Below are 25,383 nucleotides of genomic sequence, written 5' to 3'. Positions count from 1 at the left end.
TAAACTTGCATTTACCCGACTTTCTGAAAGAAAAGCTCCAACATCTTTTTCATCATGTAACAATACTTATATTTCCACCTCTGGCTCACTCATGATCAACATTTCCTATAATACTGATATCACTCACTATGTGATAAACTTACACTACCTCTATGACAACTACAAGTTTTTTATTATCTTGATCAATCTCACTCACAAAGTAATTTTGAACAGCAGACTAAGTTTTATTAACTGCTCCAATCTTCATAGGCCAATTACCTTTCCTAAACTTTCGTTTGTAAGAACACTAGGTAAGAATTTTGTAAGTCAGAAGGCAAACGTTGTTTGAAAGTCAATTGAGTATCATTACAATTAGTTCAGCCTTTTTGACATTTTAAATAAGCTGTGTAATGTCCTGATGTTGTCGAAGGACCATCATGGTAAATAATTGCTGCAGTTGCAAAGGTTCTTCCTGAAATTGATAATTGAGAAGCCACAACATTTTTTATTAAAGTTGTCAATTTAGTTCCATCAGGTCTTCCTCGTTGGAACATTACAATTACATACTGTCCATATCTTTGTATAAATAATGTTGATAGCATTGCAGATTTACATTGAGTACAGACCATGTTTTGATTTGCTTCTCTAACTAGATTATTAAAAGACACTGATTTGCAGTCTGGTAAAGTCAAATATATAAATCTTTCAGTGTCTCTTGTAGTAGTACTTGAAAAGGAACAATTGTCGCAGTTATGCTGCCATTTATAAGAAAGGCCAAAAAGATTTTCTACATCTATACCTTCATCTTGCAATACAACAAGCATATACATTAGAAATTCCTGACATTCTTGCTGAATATTCTGTGAAAATTGATTTAGACCAGAACATATGTCTAAAACATTTCGAATTTCAGAAACACTTTCTATTTTTGTTCTATCACTGCTACGTTTCTCAACACACGATTTTCAACAATCTGTTCTTGTAAAGTTTGGAGAAAAAAAACAACATTAACCACTACATTAGCATAGCAGTTGACACCAGAACTGTTTTCAAACTGAAATCCAACAACATCTTTAATTGAATCCTTTTCCTTTCTGCTTACAATTACTGATTCATCTACTTTTTTCTTTTTGCTATAATTTCACTACAATTTTTTTCATTTCTTCTTTTTCGGCCTACCACACGCTTTTCAAATAGAGGATATTGAGGTAAGTTTGGAGCATACTCTTTTCTTAACATATTATATTCTTTTACACAATTTAGATCTGCACTAATCTTTGTCTCATCAAAATCTATCAAGTACAATCCAGATAAAATTCTGACTCGAGATAAAGCAACATATGCCATACCCTCCTTGAACACAGAACTTCCAATATTCACCAAAGCACTATCTACACTTAAACCTTGAGATTTATGAATAGTCACCGCATATGCCAAAGAAACAGGAAACTGTTTTCGGCAGACATATAAATCTTTCATAAGCAAAAATCGAGCAGAACAACAACTGATTTGTTGTACTTCTTCAATTCCATCAAATTTAATTTTTAAAAATTCAATTCCATCTCTATTTCGGTAATTCACAAAATCAACAACATGACCCATTGTTCCATTTACTAAACCTCTTTCCACATGTAAATTCCGTCGTAAAATTATACGACAATTTAAACATGCATACAGAGTCTTTTCCAAACCAGCAGTTTTAGATATTGTCTTCTCTAAAGAATCCAATTTTGATTTCAACTTTTCTGACAAAATAATAGTTGCACCATCATGCTCTATTTTATCAATAGCTTCCAGTTTCACAATCTCTTGATTTTCTAACTTTAACATTTTGTTGTTGAAGATTGAACATTCTTGCAGAGTTGGCATCAAGCATATCAAAGATTTGTTTTCAGCAATTTTCTTAAAAATATTCTCTGAGAGAATATTTTCGTTTGGAAACAAATTTGAAATTAATCGTGCATGTAAAGCTTCTTTGCCATGCTCACTTAGTTTTCTAATTCTTACATCTTGTAGAATATTTTTATAATCTTCATCCTTTGACTGTCGCATATTTTGAAGCAGTTCTGCATATTTGAAATTTAACCATATAATAACAGTTCCAATGCTCCCTAGGCACTTCCTGTTATCTTCATGCGTAAGCATTTTAAACACTGGTTGTCCTTTCACTGGAGTTAGCTGCAGCGGATCTACAAAAACAATGATGTGTTTGCCTCCAAATTTATTTATTTATTTATTTATTTTTGTAGTTTATAGAGCGCGCAGCTACCCCCGAAGGGGTGTCCCGGCGCTAGAACCAGAGCCTCAAGGGAAGAGGGGAGGGAAGGAAGCAATATGAAGGGGATCAGAGTGCGGAGAACAGCCAGGTTTTTAATCTAGCACGGAAGATGGGTTCAGAAGGACAGAACCTAAGATCGATAGGGAGACAATTCCACAGTTTAGCAGATATAACGCTGAACCCTCTGCCGCCCATTCTGGCGCGTCGAAAGCGAGGAGAAACCAGGAGGCGTAGGTTGTTAGACCTCAGGGATCTAATGGAATGAGATATGGATACTCGCTTTTTCAGGTAGTTGGGTCCAAGGTCGTTGATAGCTCGAAAAGCGAGCGTAAGGATCTTGAACTGAATGCGGCTAGCGATGGGGAGCCAGTGGAGTTCTTTGCGGTAGGCGGTGACTGACTGGCGGTATGGGATATTTCCGATCAGTCTGGCCGCCGCGTTCTGAACGATCTGGAGTCGATCGATCAGATACTGAGGAGCGCCAGCGTATAAGCTGTTGGCGTAGTCCAGGTGGGACGTGATGAGGGCCTGGGTGACTGTTCGGCGGGCGTCCAAGGGGAGGTAGGGAAATATCTTCTTGATCATGCGTAGTTTCATGAAGCAGGCAGATGTGACCTTGTTGACTTGGGATTTACATGAGAGAGAGTCGTCGAACTGATAGCCTAGGTTGCGAGCTGACTGGACAGGGGAGGGGGCGGGGTCAAGTGCAGTGGGCCACCACCGTGAGGGGGGATAGGATTTTTCTGGTTAAAAAACAGCACCTCTGTCTTATCCGCATTGAGTCTTAAATGATTGTTAGTCATCCAGACACGAATGCTGTCAAGACATTGGCGGAAGTTGGCAAATGTGGAGTCCGAGTGGTCTCTGAAGGAAAATACCAGCTGAGTATCGTCAGCATAAGAGACCACTCTGACTCCACAGGCCTCCACCACGGCAGCCAGGGGTGCTAGATAGACGTTAAAAAACAGAGGACTGAGGGCAGAACCCTGCGGCACCCCACACAGCAGGGGTTTATCCTCTGATTTAAAAGGCCTAAGCATCACCCTCTGACTTCTTCCAGAGAGGAAGGATTCGATCCAGGTGAGGGCAGTGCCACCGATGCCGACCTGCTTGAGACGGTCTAGGAGGATAGAGTGGGAGACCGTATCAAAAGCGGCGGATAGGTCGAGGAGGACAAGCATGGCCTCCTCGCCCCTATCCACACATTCACGAATGGTCTCAGCCACTTCCAGAAGAGCCGTCTCAGTGCTGAAACCTGCTCTAAATCCGGATTGTGAATCATGCAACAGAGAGTTGTTCTCCAAATACTCCGTAAGTTGCAGTTGCACGGCCTTTTCCAGGATTTTGGCGGGTTTGGGGAGGAGGGAGATGGGACGGTAGTTAGCGAATATGGTGGGGTCGGCATCGGGCTTTTTCAAGATGGGGACCACCAGTGCTTCCTTCCACGTGGTTGGGAAGAAGCCATGGTGGAGGGATGCATTCCAGATGGAGAGGAAGGAGTTGGCCAGGGAGGGGGCCAACTCACCCAAGAGTTTGGCAGGGATAGGGTCGGAAGGGGCACCCGATCTGCATTGGGTGAATAGCCTGAGTGCTGTCTCAAGAGTCAGCTTATTGAAGGACTGTAGGGAGGCAGATACAGGGGGCCTTGTGTTGGGGAACTGGGGGGCTGACCCACTGGGGAATGAGGCACAGAGTTTATTTATTTTTTCAAGGAAGTAGTCCGAGAGTCCATCACAGAGTGCCTGGCTAGCGGAGTTCTGCATGGCCCTAGCGGGGGGGTTGATGAAGTCTTTGACAATGGTGAAGAGGATTTTAGATGAGTTCTTGGCGTTAGCAATTTGAAGTGAGAATTGGTCTCTCATAGTGGGTTTTTTTTGTTTAAGGAAATTTTTCAGAGCGGATTTGTAAATGACTTTGGCTTCCGGGTCGTAGTTCTGCCTCCACTTGCGTTCGAGTGCCTTACATCTACTTTTTTCCTCACGGAGGGTGGTAGAGAACCAAGGAGCAGAAGGCCGGGACCTGGCGGAGGAGATGGATTTGAGGGGGGCGATGGAGTCAATGGCTTGGATTAGTGCGGTATTGAGCCTGGAAACATTACCGTCAATGTCAATGGAAAGGGGGTCCGGTTGAAAGTGGAATAGAGGGTCTAAGGTGGCACAGATGACCTTATGCCACTTTCTCCTCGGCTCCTTTCTGGGTACCGAAGGGGAGGGTTTCAAGCCCAATGCAAGGTAAAAAGGGATAAGATAGTGGTCAGACCAGGTGAGAGGGAGGGAAGGGAGGACTGTGATATTGGGGAAGTTGGCAAAAACTAGATCAAGGGTGTGTCCAGCAATATGAGTAGGGCCCTTGACTAATTGTAGTAGGTTCAGACTCTGCATAGTTTCCGTCAGGTTGCTAGCTTTCGGGCAGAGAGAATTATCAACATGAAGGTTGAAATCACCCAACACCAAGAAGTGTTGGTGTTTGAGAGAGAGATCGGCCAACTGGTGAGTAAGTGCAGTAAGTGAGAGAGTGGAAGCGGTAGGGGGATTGTAGACTAATATACCCGCTAATATTACTGCCGCGGCGTCCGAGACAGAGAAGTACATAGCTTCAATTATCCCGATATTTGTCAGTTTGGTGGTGGTCAGATGCAGATGGGATTTGAGTATGATGGCTAAACCGCCTCCTGATTTGCCCCCAGTTCGATTGATGCCCTTTATGGTGTAACCTGGCGGGGTGGCAAGGTGGATATCAGGGGTAGAGGAGTCGGTGATCCAAGACTCAGTGAGAAATAGAATGTCCCATTCGTCAGAGATAATAGACATCCAAATCTCATTTGCATGGCGGGGCAGTGACCTGCAATTAACCACGCCTGCTTTCAGCGTCAGGGGATGAGACAGGCGGTTAGGCATGTTGGGGCGGGGAGGGGGACGAATGCTCCAAGGCGGAAGCGTAAAATTACAGGGAGGGCAGTGAAAAGGAGCGTCCTCCAAGTGGACAGGGCTACAGCGTATAGAAGTAGAACAGGTTGTGAGGTTTAGGAGGAGTAGTTGGGGTTTAGTCCAGCAGGTGCGGACAGAGACAGCCGGACGGGCAGGGGGACTGGCCCTGGGCACGGTCCAGGCGCAGACGGGCGCAGACGGGCTTGCCTTAGGCGCGCCTTCGGCACACAAACGGCGCGCCCGCTGCGCCCGTCCGCTGCGCGTACGGAAATGACACATGCTGTAAGTAGATGAGAGGTGGGGCGTGGCCTCCAAGGGGGTGTGGTCGAATCGCACGCCGGCAATGGCGCCAAGTATGTTTGTTTTGGAGAAAACCCGCTGTCAGCGCTGGGGCAGCTGAGCGGTGATTTTAGCGGTAGCGAGTCCTGTGTAACAGGTGAGAGTGCTTTTAAAATCAGCAGGGTAACAGAGTGACACACAAAGTATAAAAACAATTTTTTATCTCTAACTCCCGGCTTTTCGCCTCAGGAGGTTCGGGGTTCTGGCAGGCAGCGCAGTGGTTTCCGCTTAAATACCTGGGCAGAAGGGGGCGTGGCCTCCAAGGGGGCGTGGTCGAATCGCACGCCGGCAATGGCGCCAAGTATGTTTGTTTTGGAGAAAACCCGCTGTCAGCGCTGGGGCAGCTGAGCGGTGATTTTAGCGGTAGCGAGTCCTGTGTAACAGGTGAGAGTGCTTTTAAAATCAGCAGGATAACAGAGTGACACACAAAGTATAAAAACAATTTTTTATCTCTAACTCCCGGCTTTTCGCCTCAGGAGGTTCGGGGTTCTCACATCATACACATCATACTCTGTTTTAGGAATTTCTTGCATTCTTAAATGCACAAAAGCAAGCATTACATTTGATACCATGCTTACCTCATCAATGATAAGAAGTTTCATTTTCTTCAGGACTCTGGAAATTTCACAACAAGCTTCTCCAGATAGCTTACGGTATTGTAAATTATTATCATTCTCTACTGGCAGCATCAATAAACGATGTAAAGTAATCCCTTTAATGTTATGTGCTGCTAACCCAGTTGGAGCGGAAACAACACAAGACAGCGATGACTCCGTTCTTTTCTGCAGATAAGTTGCAATTGCTTTAATCAGAAAACTTTTTTCAGTTCCTGCTTCTCCACTCACGTACAGTCCGACAGGCATAAATGACGTACATGAGCACTCTTTTTTCTCATGACATAAACCATGCTCAATCTGTTATGTGACTTCGTCATATATTTGTTTCTGCTCAACGTTTAGTTCTTTTTCCAAATCTTCTAAGTTAACTACATCCTCCTGAGCTTGTTCCATGGCTCTTTCCACTTCATCCATGGCAGTGGCAGCTTCATTTTGGATAATTGGTCCTCCTAGTGGATCCTGACTCAATGAAGCAGAACTCTGACTGTCTTGAGAACTGTCTCTAGCAATCTCTGCTTCAATTGTAGCTTCTTGTTGTATTTCCTCGTTCAACATTTGCAGATAATTTGAAAAAACAGGACATTCTATGGTATCCTTTGTTCCATTGAAGGAATCTTCATAACTGAGAAAATCTCCAAGTAGTTCCTCTTCTGTACGCCATGGCTTAAAGAGTTGCAAAAGAGCTAAATAGTAAAATTCCCTTTTGTCAGGAGATTCGCAACTCAATTTTCTATGATTAATCAAATGGCCTTTTCTTTGTTTCACCAGACATCCTTCACATCCAATTACAGCATATACTCCTTTATTGATATCTTCTGTGATGTTCCTCTTAAAAGTATAGCTTTGCAGAACTTCATAGAGACAAACGTTCTCAAGATGACTACTTCTATTTGGATAGTATGTATCCAACATGTTTGTCTTCAAAATATCTGTACTGTCTGGTTCTTTCTCCGCCAAATACTCTATTTCTTGTACAGATTTCAAAGCTCGGTTTAGTGTTGCAGCAAGACCTAGACTCACCCAAATGATGGTTCTAGATTTGGCATATAGACTTGCTGATGATAACCGATCAGAACATTCATATGCTCCAATTTCTCGATGCAACAACATCTTCAGACTGTAACTGTATAATTTCTTGCTTAGACTCTTTTCATGTGAAATTTCCTCCCACATTTCCTTCAGTTCCGTCTTTTCTGACTTTGTGATGTAAGACGTCACATATCGAGCCACAGCAATAGAGTTGTCAGCAACATATTGAATATCCATGTTAGCATTCCACATGGACAAAATGACTGGGTTGTACTCATTTATGTAATTGGACTCTTCATTTCTTCTTAAGTTGTATGTATTTTTCAGTGATTTTCTTGTCACAGTATGTCGCAGAGAAGACATAAAATTGTTCATTCTTCCTTTAGATATTACTGGTCGTGGAAATCCAAAAAGACATTTTGTGTAGAACTTGTCCTTGGATTTGAACTTTCGACGACAGTATTTTCCACAACGATGGGTTTGAAAGCGTAAAACTTGATGTCTTAAATTGTTTTCTTCTGTACTTTTCGGAACAGCACATGTAGAATACTGTTCAATGAAACTCATCACTGTGTCGTCTGAATCTGTTCCAAATTTGGGTGCATCTTTGATCCATAGCAGCATATGTATGTGAGGAGCACCTCTTCCTTGATATCCTTTCTCCAAAAGAAATCCAAAACCACTCCGAGCGGAGGATTTTTTTTGTTTGTGATAAAAGACATCATAGCTTCAAACCTATGATTGAAATACCTGCATACATTAACTGGATCCAAAGAGCACAGTTCTCCAGGTGTCTTGTATTCTGTATTTTCAATGTTTGCATTTGCCTCTCGTAGAAATTGAAGTAAGTCTTCCCAAGCATACTCAGCACAGCTCAGAGTGAGGAACCATGTAGGAGTTCCTAAGTTTCTTAGCATACATTTCAATTCCCCATGACGACGGTACCAATACTCGTTAGTACCACGCTGACATGCCGTGAGATTAATTAGGTGAGATTCCAAAATACTGTCTTGCAGTTTGACTTTATCCATAAAGTCCCTTGCCGAAACATTTTGCCGATGTACTCCACTTTTCAGTATATGGTTCACTGCATAAGAAAATCCAGACAAGTCACTCTCAAACAGTAGATGAAACAAATATGGAATGCATTGACGAAACCTTGGATCTTCTGCATATAATCTTAAAGTCCGGTATTCAGATGCAGGAATTTGGACAGGTCGGTCGTCATATCGTCTACCTTGACCTGTTGGAAATAACTGAGGAAAACAACGAGCTTCCAAACTTTCTTCCCATACACTAATGGGACTTCATTTGGCTTCTTTCATTTGAAACAAGTCAATAGCATTTCCCATTACTTCTTTGGAATGCAAAGGATGAACACTATAATGTTCATAAATTTCTTCACTTCTAGAGACATCAACTTTTTCAATTTGCCCAGCTGGGAAATCACTGTCCTCTTCTACAGTTGTTTCCTCTTCTCCAACATATACATTTTTGTAGTAGTGATTGTTTTTTTACCAAATACAACGTTGCCTTTTTGACTTTCCTAACATCCACTAATTCTTGCCAGATCTTCTTACTCTTTGTTAGAACACCATTAACTAGAATAACTAGAGGTTCCTCTTCTACTTTTTCTACACCAATTGTATCAATATTTTTCTTAAAATCTAGAGGCAAATAAACAACTCTTCCCTTTAATCCTCTCTGTAAATCTGAAGGAGGCAATTTCCCTGTCTTAGGCTCCATGCGAACAATAGCCTGAAAAGGATGCACACATTGAATCAGAATAGACTTATAGGTATTTAAATCCATCAATTCAGAAGGAATGTCTACCAACTCCAGATTATTATGAACAGCTCTAGCAGGCATTCTGTTTTCATTTAATTTATTATAACAATATTTACAAATACATTGATCAGAACCCAAATCAAAACAATTTTCTACCAACAAATAAGTTGCAAAATCCTTCCACTCATTTTTATTTTCTATTTCACTTTTTACATATAAATCAACTAACCTAGTCTGATTCTTATAATGAGTTTGTCGACAACACACACAAGACAAATTAGGCCTTTCACTTCAATTGACCTTAAACTTTGTAATTTCATGGTCAAATTTTTCTGTACTTGAAATCTGTACATTCTCTTCCACATTACCTTCTATTACTGTATCAGTTTCTGCACTGTCGTCTTTTTCACCAAAATAACGAAACTCAATTTCTTCACAAATGTTCTTCACATCTAATTCAGATCCAGGCAAAAGAGCACTGTTTAACTGTTTTAACTTAAGTGCTGGACTTTTTGCATAATACAACCTTCTCACTAATTTCCTCACTTTATTATGATGCACTGCTAACATCCTAAAATGGTGAAAAACACTCTGACATACTTTTCTTGAAAGACAAGCCAGTGAATGCCCATGCAAACCTGTTTTTTCTCTCACTCTGCAAGGATCTAACTCTTGCAACATCTTCATCTTTTTTTTTAGACTTTTCTTAGTATATGTCCGTAAGAAATTGAGAAACAAATCAATTGAATCCTGTCGCACACTACAAATACTACTACAATTCCAAGTATACACTGGAGCCTTAGGACATCTCCCTAAAACGTCATCAGCTAACACCTCATTTGCATTTCTAGGCACAATTCTTTCTTTTTCAACCAGACAGCCGTCCTTCACCTCATATGCTCGACCACTGGTGTCAACTGCATGCACCAAATCATTATCCTAAAAGTAACTCTGTTCATTAAAAATGGGTCACAAGTCAATTCAATTCAATTCATAAGGCTTTATTCGGAACATAAAAGAATGTCCATAAAAGCATACATAACAATTAAAAACAAATCACAGTTACAATACAGTTGCATAATTAATTAACAGTCATTAATAAAAGACAGGGCATAATATACAAGCAGGGGCAGAATAAATATTTAAAAGCTCATGCTTTTCCTAAGGCTAATAGCTTTAATCATAAAGGTAGCAATAAAAAAACAAACGTCAGGATGGTGCAGGTTAAAAAGCAATTTCATCGACTCCTGGATTGTCCTAACACCAAACTTGACGAAGATGGGTTTTAAAAAAGTTTAACGATAATTCCCATACAGTTGACACAACAGAAGAAAGTGCATGGTGCTTTGTGCAGAAATGTTATCACATAAGCACGGGCCAACAGGGTGCTTGTTCATGGAAGGGAAGGCAACTAAATTATGCAATCCCCATCCTTAACCTAGTCAATACATATTGATGGGATGCTCTGGTCACTAGGGTCAGGTATTGCTGATAGCCCTCTACTGCATTCATACTACTGTAGAAAACACAAGTGGACAACTTCATTTCAGGCTTAGAAAAGACCGCTGCGGCATATCGGTCATTAAAAATGTCAAGACCAAAAACTTCCTCGAAATTTTCGATAACAAATTTAATCCAAGGGATCTTTAGATGGTAATCCATATTGAGGCAATCATTGATAATAGCCCTGGTTAATGATGTCTCCTCTTTTAACCATATAGAGCACCACAGTAAGAGAGGTCTCAAAGTAATCAGATCACTTAGATATTGGATACCGAGTTCTCTGTGTACTAAATCATTAGAGACAGATTTGGGCAGACATAATAATCTTTTTAAAAAGGCATTCTCCTCTACCTGAAGACTCCCTGCTGGGGCCTGACCCCAAACACCAGCACCATAAAGAGCAACGGAAAGACATCTAGACTGGAAGATCTTAAGCATGTCTTTGATCCTTTTACTCCCAATTTTGGTAGCAAAAGTGAATACCCCGGCTGCACTCCTCAGCATCTTGGTCTTAACGTTCTTATGCTCGCTGGTCCAGCTACAATATTTGTAGAAAGTAATCCCAAGGTAGCAAAAATTATCCACTTTTTGAACCTTTTGACCCTCAATATGACAAGATTGGGGCTTACTTGGGCCTGGACCACACTCCATAACATAGGTTTTGCTTTTATTAATCACAAGTTTTCTATCCTTAATAAATTGTGAGAACCTATTCATCAAGCGTTGAAGGCCAATGAGGGTCCTTGCCAACAGTACGGCATTGTCTGCATAGAGTAATACAGGAACGTTAAAACCATTAACTCTCGGGACGTCTGTCGCCACTGTCTGTAATACCGAGTCCACCTCGTTTATGAAGAGAGTAAAAAGCAAGGGGGCCAAAACACACCCCTGCCTTATACCTCTCCCGATATTAAATTTGGTGGAACACTCCCCATTTTTTCCATATCTAACGCTAGTATGTAATTTGGCCTAGAGGTGGGCCAAAAAGAAGATGATACCCTCTGGTGCCCCCAATTCTATCAGTTTTGCCCAGAGCGAAGCGTGGTCCACCATGTCAAAAGCACTACTTAAATCTGCGAAACAAAGATAGATAGTGCCCTTCTTTGCCTGAGTGTATTTTCCAATCAATAATTCGAGATTCAAGCACTGCTCAATTGTTCCACGCCCTTTCCTAAATCCAAGCTGACAGTTAGCTAGGATCCCGTTGGTTTCAGCCCATTCTTCCAATCTCACCAGAAGTACCCGGCTCATAATTTTCACCGAGGAGTCCAACAAAGAAATTGGGTGATAATTGTTTACGTCCCCTCGTCACCTTTCTTAAAAATGGGGATGCTAATTGATTCCTCCCAGGTTGCTGGTACCCCATGGCTTACGGCTGCATTCAAAACTTTAACCAGCACTGGGCCCCAGACCTCTGGGGCTGTCTTATATACATCAATGGGGACTCCATCGGGGCCCTGAGCCTTTCCCCCTTTACTTGCTCTGATACTGTCCAGTACCTCAGTAGTGGTGATGTCCAGTGGGACAATGGCCCACCGGTCGGGACAGATACCCGGAATCCTGTTAGAGTCAAAGATTTTAGAAAAATGGTCAATCCAGGATTCCATGCCAATCATAGAAATTAATTCAGGGACATTGTCATCTTTGAGAAACGGGGAATTAACAGTAGCCCAAAATAAAGCGCAGTTCTTTACCTCAGCGGCCATAGTCAAATTATCCCACGCTTCCAACTGAAGTTCTATCTTCCTTCTCTTTAGAATTAGCTTGTAACTATTTCTTAGCTGGGACACAATATTCCTATCTCTTGGCCTAGCTGCCAGTGCGTCTTTGAGCTCTTTTAATGCAGAAGTACAAGCGTGGTCAAACCACCCTCTGGGTTCGTTGGATTTACCACCAGCCTTTCTTGTGAACTTATTGTCAGTGATGGAATTAATTTTATTAAAATGCCCAATCAGTTCTACAGTGACATTAGATTGGTCCAAAATCACACTAATTTCTGACAGGCAACTATTAATAATAAAATCAGACGTCTTTTCAGCCTTCTCCCCCTTCCATCTTAGCCTAGTGCCATTAGCTCTATGGGGTTCGAAGTTAACAATGACTCCTAAATCAGGTACAGGTTTCTCTTTCCAGAGTGTGGACTCGATAGTTAAGCAATTATGATCACTGAGCATAATATCCACAACCCTGGGAGCCAGACTTCAGGGAACAAGGCTTGAAGACATCCATATAAAATCAATAACAGTATGTGCCCCTCTACCTACAAAGGTGGGGATGCATTCACCTATATCATTCTTCCTGTTCTCCAAAATTTCCATATCAAGTACTGCCAGCATATTATTCAAGGATTCACCGTACAAGTTATGGGGGAAGTGGGTGTCTGCATCCCCGACTCGGTTAGTAACCCCACATATACCGTGTCGATAGAGGGGACAAAGTGCAATATTAAAATCCCCTACCAAAATAATTTCAAAATTAACATTTGAACCACTTATAATGTCATCCAGAGCACTCGCCAAAGCATTAATTACTGAGTGCCTGGTGCCATCAAAAATGTTGTTATAAAAATTAATTAAGAGGATATTTCTACCCTCATCTTGTGACAACCATAAAATTTGAGAGTGGGCCCCCACAATAACATATTTTTTAACAACAATAGGCATTTTGACGGAAATCAAAACCAAAAGCCCGCCCTTGGCTCTACCAGACATTGACGCCATCGCGGGCAGTTGGTAAGAAATAAAACCGTTATAGCCGGTGAAATTTTTACACCATGTTTCCTGGAGGCAAATCACATCGAGAAGATCAACAAATTCCTTCCACCCCAAACAATTCTCTTTAGACCTCAAACCCGCAACATTCCAACTGGCAATGAAACAACTAGAAAGCCCAGGGGGTAGGAGCATGTTAACTCTGGGCATGATGGTTGGAGAGACACATTGATTGTCCTGTACGGTGTTAGGTACTGTAAAAGTTAACTTTAACCCATCCACTGTCGGGGAACCCACCATATATCCATCCAGATCATCAGAAACACTGTGGTTCATGCCATCAACATATTGCTCGTTTGCAATAACGGGGGGCCCTATACCATTATCTACCACTTCACCCCCATAGAGTTTAATTTTTGCTACGGGATTAGAAGGGGGTAGAACAACATTCAGTCAATCATTGGAATTTAGATCACTCAGAGGTTGGTAACGATTGGATGTTGCCAACTCAAAACCCCTAGGCATGCTAGAAGGACTTCCTCTTCCTCCCCCAAAATCGTTAGTTGGCTGAGCAAATAAATGCCTGTAAAAGAACCCCAAGGGCCATAATGAAATCCCCTGATCATTCGGTGGGCGGGAGGTAGCTCTAATCAGGGTGGTAGTTGCTAAATGTGAATTTTTAAAATTAGCTATTACGCAATCACTACTAGTAGTTTTGTGTGATTTCCCTATCCAGTTAGTTCTGGTAGTTGTTATAATCTGGTCAGACAGAGCTACAGGGAAACCACACTCACGATTGAGCCAACCCACGGTTTTGTTCTTAAGGGATTCATGGGTTTCCAAATTGCCAGATAAACCAGACTCCCTCACTGGTGGGACATTGGTCAATACTGCCACATAAGAGGCGCAATCTGGTGGTAGGTCAGGTTGCGAGTAGATATATCGCCTTATCTTCTCTGTAACTTTTCCTGGCTTATCTGCTAAAATTGCTATACTAGGTGTCCTTATACACACCCTAGGCACGGCATCAGGTATAGCCACATTACCGGGGCGTGTCTCCCACTCAGGTGACACCAACACCAGGCTCTCAGCCCTGGTACTGATATCATTAGAAATACCCTTGGGCCCTGGGTGTTGGTTCAGAAGAGCTCCCAACCTTATTACCTCCCCCGAAATAGCATCGAGTTTATCTATTAAAGGTTTCAAGATTTTATCAAGCTTTGCATCAAAGATGCTATTTAGAACCTCTAACTGTTCTGGGGCCAATTTGACCTCTGAGTTATTAGTGATAGATTCAAATTCACTAGTGACTATGTTGGATGGATCTGGTCTCTTCTTATTACGCTTCCCAACCCGTTTTTGCACATTAACTCTACTAATGTTCTTCCCAGACCTTAGTACCCTTTGTGTTTTTGGTGCCGGTGAATCGGATACTGATAAGTCGGGAAAAGACTTGTGTGTCATCTCTCTCTTTGCATATGTCATCTGTCTCTCTGCCTGTGCCATTTGTCTTAGAGTGTGTCATCTCACTCTATGCCTGTGCCATCTCTCTCCTTGCGTGTGTCATCTCACTCTCTGCCTCCACTATCTCTCTCTTTCCGTGTGCCATCTCACTCTCTCCCTGCGCTATCTCTCTCACACACTAAGAGAGAGATCGTGCAGACAGAGATTGAGATGACACAGGCAAACAGAGAGATGACACACACAAAGAGAGAGATGGAGCAGAAACAGAGCAAGATGACACACGCAAAGAGAGAGATGGCGCAGGCAGAGAGTGAGATGGCACATGGAAAGAGAGAGATAGCGCAGGCAGAGAGTGAGATGACACAGGCAGATAGTGAGATGTCACACGCAAACAGAGAGATGACACACAGAAAGAGAGAGATGGTGCAGGCACACAGTGAGATAACACACGCAAAGAGAGAGATGACACACACAAAGAGAGAGATGACACACACAAAGAGAGAAATGGGGCAGGCACAGAATGAGATGACACACACAAACAGAGAAATGACACACAAAAAGAGAGAGATGGTGCAGGGACTGAGTGAGATGACACACACAAGGAGAGAGATGACAAACACAAAGAGAGAGATGACACACACAAAGAGAGAGATGACACACACAAAGAGAGAGATGACACAGGCAGAGATTGAGATGACACACGCAAACAGAGAGATGACACATCTCTCTCTTTCTGTGTGTCGTCTCTCTCTTTCTGCGCTATCTCTCTCTTTCCGTGCGCCATCTCTCTCTTTGCGCGTGTCATCTCGCTCTGTTTCTGCCCCATCTCTCTCTTTGCGTGTGTCATCTTGCTCTGTTTCTGCCCCATCTCTCTCTCTCTCTGTGTCATCTCTCTCTTTGCGTATGTCATCTCAATGTGTGTCCGCACCATATCCTAAAGCCTAACTGACTTCTAGAATACATGTATTCCCATATTTTTAAACACATCAACAATGCAAATTATTCACCCAGATACATTTAAAATCAAGCTTGACTCACAGTGTGATCTTAGACACATGACCAGGATGTTACATGTAATCTACCCTCTTTGTCTCTGCCTCCACTATGTGTATCTGTGCTCATACTATCTCACTGTCTCTACTGGCAAAAAACAGACCATATATATATAAGCAAGATATAACATTCCTTTTTCATTTCAACAGCACACCCTGGATCTTTATTACACAGCTTAGAGCCTATTTGTGAACTAAGAGGCCTGACAGACATGCTGCCTAAGATTCTCTACTAGTACATATCCTAAAGCCTAACTGAGTTCAAGAATACATGTATTCCCCTATTTTTATACACATCAACTAAGCAAATTATTCACCCAGATTCATTTAAAATCAAGCTTGACTCACAGTGTGATCTTAGACTCATGACCAGGATGTTACATGTAATCTACCATGTCTGTCTCTGCCTCCACTATGTGTGTCTGTGCTCATACCATCTCACCATCTCTCTGCACCATCTTTACAGATTAAAGAAAAATGTGCAAATATAATTCTTTCTTTCACCCAGACACTCTCTGTGATCCTGGTCAAAATAGTCTGACACTTATACTAGACAAGTAGGTGCATTCTGTTAGTTAGGCCTTTCTGGGCATGTGAGAAACATGAGACACAATGCAAAAAGAAACAGTACCTTATAAGCTAACAGATGCAAACTGTGAGGAGACACAGGTGACATTATAGAAAAAGGTGAAAATATAATTCCTTAATTGACACAGACACTCAGTGTGATCCTTGTCAAAAATGTAAAAGCCATACATTTTACCAAAAAACATGTAGCATAGTAAATCGTTTTAGACACAGAGCACAGCCCATTTACTGACCACTACATTACAAGGCAGAAACCTGACTCATTTCCAAAATACATTTCCAATATGCACCATTAATTTTTTTTGCCAGAATTACATAGAAACATGAGACACAATGCAAGAATAAACAAGCCCAATATGCTTCTTAATCTTCCCCATAGTGCATACAGCACTCTATATATATTAAATGAATCATTACTCACCTTTACAAATGCTTTTGAAGATTTAGAACAGTGTCAGTCACACACACCAGATTTTCTTAAGCAGAATCTCTGAAATGCACCTCAAACACTGCCACCACAAATGGCCCTGATTCCCTGTAATTCTTCACACATATCCCTGGACTAAACCAATCAAAATTCTTCCCACACTATTTCAAAACCAAACTGACATTTTAATTTGTTCTACATTTCAACACTTTCAAACTCACATAATATTCACCCATCCCCCCAGTGCTCATTCAGCCTGTTACCATGGTAACTCCCACCTAACTCAGCACACAGGTGAAAAGTTAATGATACTATGTTGCAAATGAACCCAGCAAGGGTGTTTGACTTCTCAATATAGCAGCTTATCCTGTGCAATGTTTCTTTCAATAACTTTTTCTCAACAATTAGAATTACTTCTTTTAAAAAACAAAAGCATACACCCTAATTTTCAGTGGAGAATTTTAAGAAACCACCAATCATTTCTTGTTTTTCAAGTTCACTGAATCTCAACCACTTTTTTCATAACTCCTACTTTCAAACTGCCATTTCATTTCCACAACTCATCTGAATACAACCATATCTACCTTCAAGATGCCTAAAGTCTGGATTGTGGGTCATAGCTTTGTTCACTGGAGTGAAAAATATGCAGCAAACAGAGGTATTCACAACCTTGATTTACCAAATGTGGATATTATGTGGATTGCCAGAGAGAATTGAGATGTCACCAATTGATACCATTGGTAAAATCCTTTATGCATCTACCACACCCTGACCTCATAATTGTGCACTGTGGTGGAAATGACCTGGGCACTTTGACTGGGGTAGGTCTGGAAATGCTTTTAAAGGACACCTTTGGGCAATTGATGTCACTTTTTTCCCAAAACTGCCTTGGTATATTCTAATATATGCCAAAGGCAAAAATGGAACTGGTCCAACCAATTTTGTCCACAGATTGAGAAAGCAAGGAAACATGTGAATAAATCTGTTTCTGCTTTCCTCAGAGACTATGGTATGGGTTCCATATACCACAACAACTTGCGTTACAACATGCAAGGCATCTATAGGAGAGATGGTGTACATTTTACAGATGAGGGGAATAGAGTCTTCCTCTTGAATTTTAGACTCTTCATCGGTACCTACTTGTAGGTACAAAAAACACCCACATAACACAACAGCTCTTTTCAGAGCTACCCTACCTCTAAGCACTCTAAATTATTTTTTTACTCTAATTTTTTTCACAGTTTTTCCCCGTGGTGCGCTCAGGGTACGCGTACCTGGAAGCGTACATGGGAACGCACCCAGCGCTTACCCCGCGAAAATTAAAACATTTTTTTTTTTGCCCTTCAGGGTCCTTCTAGGCCCCCCTCAGAAAACCTAGGGGGTCAGGGGGTGTCTACCCTGCCCCCTTTTAATCATTTCCCCCTTTTTTTTCCCCTCTTGTGTCTCGATTCTACCGAGACACAAGATGGCAGACTCTCCGGACTGTTTGGAATGTTGACAGACACCCGAGAGTCAATCAGCCTTCCGCTTGCGCACTTCCGTGGCGCGCCGGGTGCGCTTACCGGTACGCGTACCGGTAAGCGCTCGAAGCGCGCATATAGACATATATATGTGTTTTTGAAGTTAATTTTCGTAAAAACCACTGGAGCAATTTTCCCCAAATAAAGAAAAGGCACTTCTGCGAACCAGTCCCTACAATTTTGCAAAGTTTGGTGTAATTCCATTCAGCGGTTCGGGCTGTAGCCGTGTCTGAACGTCCTATGGAAATAACATGGGGAAAACACATTTTGGGACCCCTTTTTGCTCGGCCCCCGCATGACGAATCCCCCCGAAACTTCCAGGGAAGGAGCGGAGAGGAGCTGGGCTAAGTTTTGGAAAAATACACGCTAATTCCTCAACCAGCTCAAAAGTTATTTCCAATAGAATGTTGCAGAGGTATGCCTGATCAAACTCGGAGAAAAACGACCATCAGCAAGGGGCTGAGAGGCAGGAGCATCCCCCGGCCCCTGGGGGCCCCTGGCGGGTGGGCCCCAGGATGCCTTCCCCCTCTCAGCATGGCCGGACCTCACGGAGGTATGCCTGATCAAACTCGGAGGAAAACGACCATCGGCAAGGGGCTGAGAGGCAGGAATATCCCCGGGCCGCTGGGGGCCCCTGGCGGGCGGGACCCGGGATGCCTTCCACCTCTCAGCATGGCTGGACCTCACGTAAGTCTGCCTGATCAAACTCGGAGAACAACGACCATCGGCAAGGGGCTGAGAGGCAGGAGCGTCCCCGGGCCCCTGGGGGCCCTGGCGGGCAGGCCCCAGGGCTGCCTTCCCCTGATTCAGAATCTCCGGACCTCACTGAGGTCTGACTGACCCTCTCCCTAGTAATCCGGAGGAAAATTACCCCCCTTTCTTGTAATCCGTGCACTCGAGGTGACAGAGGGGACCCAAGGCACAAACGAGCCCGACCTCCTGGAGCCCTGGCTGGGATCCGAGAGGTGAATGGCACCTCATCGGGACTTCCAGGGAAGTTCGTCCATCTGGTCGCCCCATAGGAAAGCATTGCGGGTGACCAGATGGCCGAGGGGATCCAGGCGACCAGATGTCCGAGGGGATCTAGGCGACCAGATGGCCGGGCACGAAAGGGGAGCCGTCTGGACACCATGTGCCCCAACGAAGGAGTGTACTAAGAGGAAGGGGTCCCAGTGTAAACCACAAGAAATGAACACAAATCAAAAAATATAATTCACAAAACAATTCATGTACATTAATTGTTTTGTGAATTATATTTTTTGATTTGTGTTCATTTCTTGTGGTTCACACTGGGACCCCTTCCTCTTAGTACTATTTGAACCCAGGTCCCAGTGACTATGTTTGGGTAAACCCCCTCATATATACTCCAATACATTAATTGTTTTGTGGATTATATTTTTTGATTTGTGTTCATTTCTTGTGGTTCACACTGGGAACCCTTCCTCTTAGTACTATTTGAACCCAGGTCCCAGCGACTATGTTTGGGTAAACCCCCTCATATATACTCCCCAACAAAGGAGTGAGCGGGCTCCGGGGCATGGCGGACCGGAGGCCCAGAGCCCCAGCTGGGCCCCAGCCATGGAGGCTCCCAGGGGGCCCGACAGGCCCTCCAACCCGGGGGCCCTGGGCACCTTCACAAGCAGGGGAGGCCTGCCCGGGCACAACAGAACCCCGACCCGGGCCCTTGGCTGTGCAGCAGGCCGGGGGACAGGGCCCAGGGCCCGAGCACCGGACTCGGGGCCTGGTGGGGCCCCTGGACCCAGCCGGGGCGCAGGGGAAGCCTTCCCCGGGCCTGCCGGACACCGTCCCGGGCACCCTGCCACGCGGCAGGACCCAGGACAGAGCCCCGGGTGGGGAGGCCACAGTCCCCGGGGCCCTCAGGGGCCCCGGACGGAGCTCCTGAACCCGGTCAAGCACGGGGAGGCTCCCCGGGCACCACGGAACCCCGTCCCGGGCCTTTGGCAGTGCGGCAGGCCGGGGGACAGGGCCCAGGGCCCTAGCACCCGACCCGGGGCCCGGCGGGCCACTGGACCCAGACGTGGCTCCCAGGGCCCGGAGGCGCAGGGGAAGCCTTCCCCGGGCCCTCTGGACCCCGTCCCAGGCACCCTGCCATGTGGCAGTCCCAGGGACGGACCCAGGTCTGGGGCGGCATCCTGGCCCGCCTAGCTGCCGGCTGATGACCGCTAGGCCGAGAGGGGTCCCAGAGGACCTTGTCCCTAGTAATCCGGAGGAAGGCTACCCCTCTTTCTGGGAACAAGTATGCAACGCACGGCTCAGGGGACCCTAGGCGCGAACGCGCCTGACCTCTTGGAGCCCTGGCTGGGATCCAGGAGGCGAATGGCACCTCCAGGGCTCCAGGGCTCCAGGGCTCAAGGGCTCAAGGGCTCTAGGGCTGCAGGGCTGCAGGGCTGCAGGGCTGCAGGGCTCTGGGGCTGCAGGGCTCCAAGGGCTGCAGGGCTCCGGGGTTGCAGGGCCCGGGACCCATGGAGCCCATCCCGGGTACTTTGCACGCCACGGGCCGGAGTAGGGAGCCCCGGACGCCTGGAAGGTGTTGCCCGGGAACACAGTCCATCTGGTCCCCGGCAGGGAACCGTCAACCCGGGAGGGGTCCCATAGTACCTTGTCCCTAGTAATCCGGAGGAAGGCTACCCCTCTTTCTGGGAACAAGTGCGCACCACACGGCTCAGGGGACCCTAGGCACGAACGTGCCCGACCTCCTGGAGCCCTGGCTGGGATCCAGGAGGCGAATGGCACCTCACCGGGACTTCCAGGGAAGCACGGCCATCTGGTCGCCCCATAGGAAAGCATTGCGGGCGACCAGAAGCCCGAGGGGAGAGGGGCGACCAGATGGCCGGGACCGAAATGACGCCAATCTGCCTGCCCCGAGCCTCTGTTGGAGGGCTCTGGGGCTGCAGGGCTCTGAGGCTCCAGGGCTCCAGGGCTCCAGGGCTCCAGGGCTCCAGGGCTGCAGGGCTGCAGGGCTCTGGGGCTGCAGGGCTCCAGGGGCTCCAGGGCTCCAGGGCTCCGGGGTTGCAGGGCCCGGGACCCATGGAGCTCGTCCCGGGTACTTTGCACGCCACGGGCCGGAAGAGGGAGCCCCGGACGCCTGGGAGGTGTTGCCCAGGAACACAGCCCATCTGGTCCACGGCAGGGAACCGCCAGCCCGGGAGGGGTCCCAGAGCACCTTGTCCCTAGTAATCCAGAGGAAGTCTACCCCTCTTTCTGGGAACAAGTGCGTACCGCACGGCTCAGGGGACCCTAGGTGCGAACGTGCCCGACCTCCTGGAGCCCTGGCTGGGATCCAGGAGGCGAATGGCACCTCATCGGGACTTCCAGGGAAGCCCGGCCATCTGGTCGCCCCATAGGAAAGCATTGCGAGCGACCAGATGGCCGGGACCGAAATGATGCCAATCTGCCTGCCCCGAGCCTCTGTGGGAGGGCTCTGGCGCTGCAGGGCTCTGAGGCTCCAGGGCTCCAGGGCTCCAGGGCTCCAGGGCTCCAGGGATGCAGGGCTGCAGGGCTCTTGGGCTGCAGGGCTCCAGGGGCTACAGGGCTCCGGGGTTGCAGGGCCCGGGACCCATGGAGCCCGTCCCGGGTACTTTGCACGCCACGGGCCGGAGGAGGGAGCCCCGGATGCCTGGGAGGTGTTGCCCGGGAACACGGCCCATCTGGTCCCCGGCAGGGAACCGTCAGCCCGGGAGGGGTCCAATAGTACCTTGTCCCTAGTAATCCGGAGGAAGGCTACCCCTCTTTCTGGGAACAAGTGCACACCGCACGGCTCAGGGGACCCTAGGCGCGAATGGGCCCGACCTCTTGGAGCCCTGGCTGGGATCCAGGAGGCAAATGGCACCTCATCTGGACTTCCAGGAAAGCCCGGCCATCTGGTCGCCCCATAGGAAAGCATTGCGGGCGACCAGTTGGCCGGGACCGAAATGACGCCAATCTGCCTGCCCCGAGCCTCTGTGGGAGGGCTCTGGGGCTGCAGGGCTCTGAGGCTCCAGGGCTCCAGGGCTCCAGGGCTCCGGGGCTCCGGGGCTCCGGGCTGCAGGGCTCCAGGGCTCCAGGGCTCCAGGGTTCCAGGACTCCAGGACTCCAGGGCTCAGGGGCTGCAGGGCTGCGGGGCTCTGGGGTTGCAGGGCCCAGGACCCATGGAGCCATTCCCAGGTACTTTCCCATGCCGCGGGCCGGAGGAGGGAGCCCCGGACGCCTGGGAGGTGTTGCCCAGAAACACAGCCCATCTGGTCCCCGGCAGGGAACCGACCACCCATGGCCCGTTTGGCTGTGTTCTTTTTTGGCTACAAGCTCAATAATGAAGGAAAGGGCTTGGCCTCTTGCTTCTTGGAGAAATGTTGACAATTGCAACCCCCTTCTGCACTGAAGAAACTTCAGTCTTTGCTGGGATTTTTCAATTTAAGGAGGACATACATTGACAACTATGCATAGTGAATCAAACCGCTATATGCATTGATACAACCGACTTTTTCTTCAGTCAGCTTCAGCTGGCTTCTGGAACATACTTCTATTCTAAATTCTTTGCAAACTGACATGCTTGCAACTAACTACGTGTTGACGCGTGATAAGACCACAAACCTGGTAATACGTATAGTTTCTGAGACAGTGGGTTTCACTTACTTGACATTCAATGAGGGTGACATAATTCCTATTGCATACAAATCACATTTATACACTGTTGTTGAAATGCGCTTTTCAACTGTTGAAAAAATCTTGAAGGCAGTACAGATGGCGATTCTTAAGGAACACTCCCTGGCGCAAGGCAAACACATTCATATGGTCATGCCCTTCCCTGCTTTGGAAGCTGTGACTGAGGCGAGTGTGCCTAACTCGAAAGCACTACATCCCCGTTGGATACAATGGACTACTTCTTTGACATCGGCTAATGTCATGTTTATCTTTGGTCCTTTCTTACAGAGACCAGAGTTTTTACAGTTAAAACATGTTTATCCTCCTCCCTTGTATTTACTTCCTCTACATGAGTATGATTGCATCATTTATACTGATGGCGCGGCTCAACCGGCCACGGATTCCAAACTTGCTTATATTGCTGGCTCAATTGTTAATGGAGAGTTTAAGTCTTCCATTGTGCACACTCAGGCACCTGGAGACTGTACGACACAATTGGCAGAGCTGCATGCTCTTGTACTTGTTCTCGAGTTTGCTGATCCAAATGTGAATACTCCTATTGTGTGTGATTTTTATTACTGTGTCCAGTCTTTTAATGACAACTTATTCTTTTGGTCTCCGAATGACTATCGAGATTCCAAAGGCAGCACAATTAAGCATAAAACGCTTTGGGTTCGAGTGGCAGATCTTAAGCAGCATCTGCCCCTCACACATGTTATACATACTCTTGGGCATCAACATGTGGGAGCACATGCTCTTGGTAATTGGTTGGCTGATGAAGCGGCCAAGTCTGCAGTAGCCACATGTTCCGTAGTAGCAGTTACAAGATCCATGACTAAAATAGATAATGAGATTTTGGCAGTGGTAGCTGCAACAAGGGAGGGAACTGCTTATCCTCAGGGTTTCCCTTAGAAATACTCTTATCATATAGCTCCTGAACAGGTTTCTTATGCTGTGGTTCCTTCAGTTGGGGATCAGATGAATCTGAACTTGGACCGCAGACAAGCTCTGATCAAAGCTGCACATGAAGGCATAGTATCTGCACATGCCTGTATGTCAACAACAGTCTCTATCTTACAGCAACTTTACTGGTGGTGTAGTTTATATAAACAGAACCGTAATGTTGCACTTTCATGTGACATTTGTCAGCAAATCAAGTCGCCTACAGTCACACGCTCACCACAAACACAGCTATGTATTTCTAATCAACCTTTTGGCTGTATCTATCTTCATCACTGCTGTCCTCTCTCTTCTGATACTGTGTATAAACATATATTTTTTGTAGTTGATTCATGCACTAAATTCCTTTGGGTTAGGCTACAATGCAGTGCTGATGCTTGAAATGTCCTCAGGGATTTGCGTGTCATTGTCAGGATGTTTGCCTGTGGTACCTTTCATTCTGACCAGGGTCCAGCGTTCGCCTCTAAGGTGTACAAGGATGCGATGAAGTCTATTGGAGAAGTGTGGCTCACTGGTTAGAAGAGGCAGACCCTGAAGCAGAGGTCAGACCCGGGACCAGGGTTCAATTCCCGACGCGGCAGGGTCTTGAGCCCAAATATCCACGGACTCGATAATTCTTGTTTCGGTGCCTACTCGAATCACGGGTTCACACTCTGCAGCTCTGGGCATTAGCTGCTTAATCTCCACTACGGCCCCCCCGCGGCGGGATGCCTGGCTTTCACCTTGGGGATGCCCAGTATGGGTATCTCACAGGGAAAAAGCCAGGACGGGTTCCCAAGGCAAGCGCCGAGATGCCTACGGGTAATCGAGCGCTATATAAGAACGCATAATAATAATAATAATAATATTGGGGTGCTGGGGCAATTTTCGCCTCAATACAAGCCTGAGGGCAATTCAATTGTGCAGCAAATGAAAAGTGACTTAAAGCAATCCTTGACAGCTAGAGACTCAGGAACCAACTGGCCCACTTCTATAGGGTTCAACGTGCGCCTTTAACCTCCCTAGATGATCTTTGGGTGGGCAGACCCAATACAAAATGCTCTTTGGCCTCAAAATGTTTGTCCCGGACCTTCATGGTCTGGACATTGTGTTGTCTGCCGCAACCTTTGACGTAGACAGTCATTCTACTGTGTTACAGGATCTACAAAAGACACGTGACAGCTATGCAACTGAACATTTACCGTCTTTCGCTAATGCAGCACTGCTGATTCCAGTTGACAGTTGGCTTCCTAAAATCGGAGATCTGGTACGAGAAAAGCTGGAGAACAAAAAAGAATTTGGTCCTTCTTATCGTGCACCGGTTCCAGTTCTTGGACTGAAGGGTACTCGTACAGTTATTTTACCACCTTTACCTGGTCGCAAAGACAACAGATATATTTCAGTGGACAATGTCAAACTACATCATGTTGCCGATTCTGAATAGTGCCACACCTGCTGTTTTGTGCAATGCAATTTGATTAGCTCCCCTGACTTTATCAACTTCCACTGGTCCTCGTAAAAAGTGATGGACACTGTTATTGATCTTTCACCTGTCCTACCTCTATCTTTCACTATGGATGT

This window comes from Lissotriton helveticus, chromosome 6, assembly GCF_964261635.1.
Source record: "Lissotriton helveticus chromosome 6, aLisHel1.1, whole genome shotgun sequence".
NCBI classification, from domain to species: Eukaryota; Metazoa; Chordata; class Amphibia; order Caudata; family Salamandridae; genus Lissotriton; species Lissotriton helveticus.
This window is presented reverse-complemented; position numbering follows the sequence as displayed.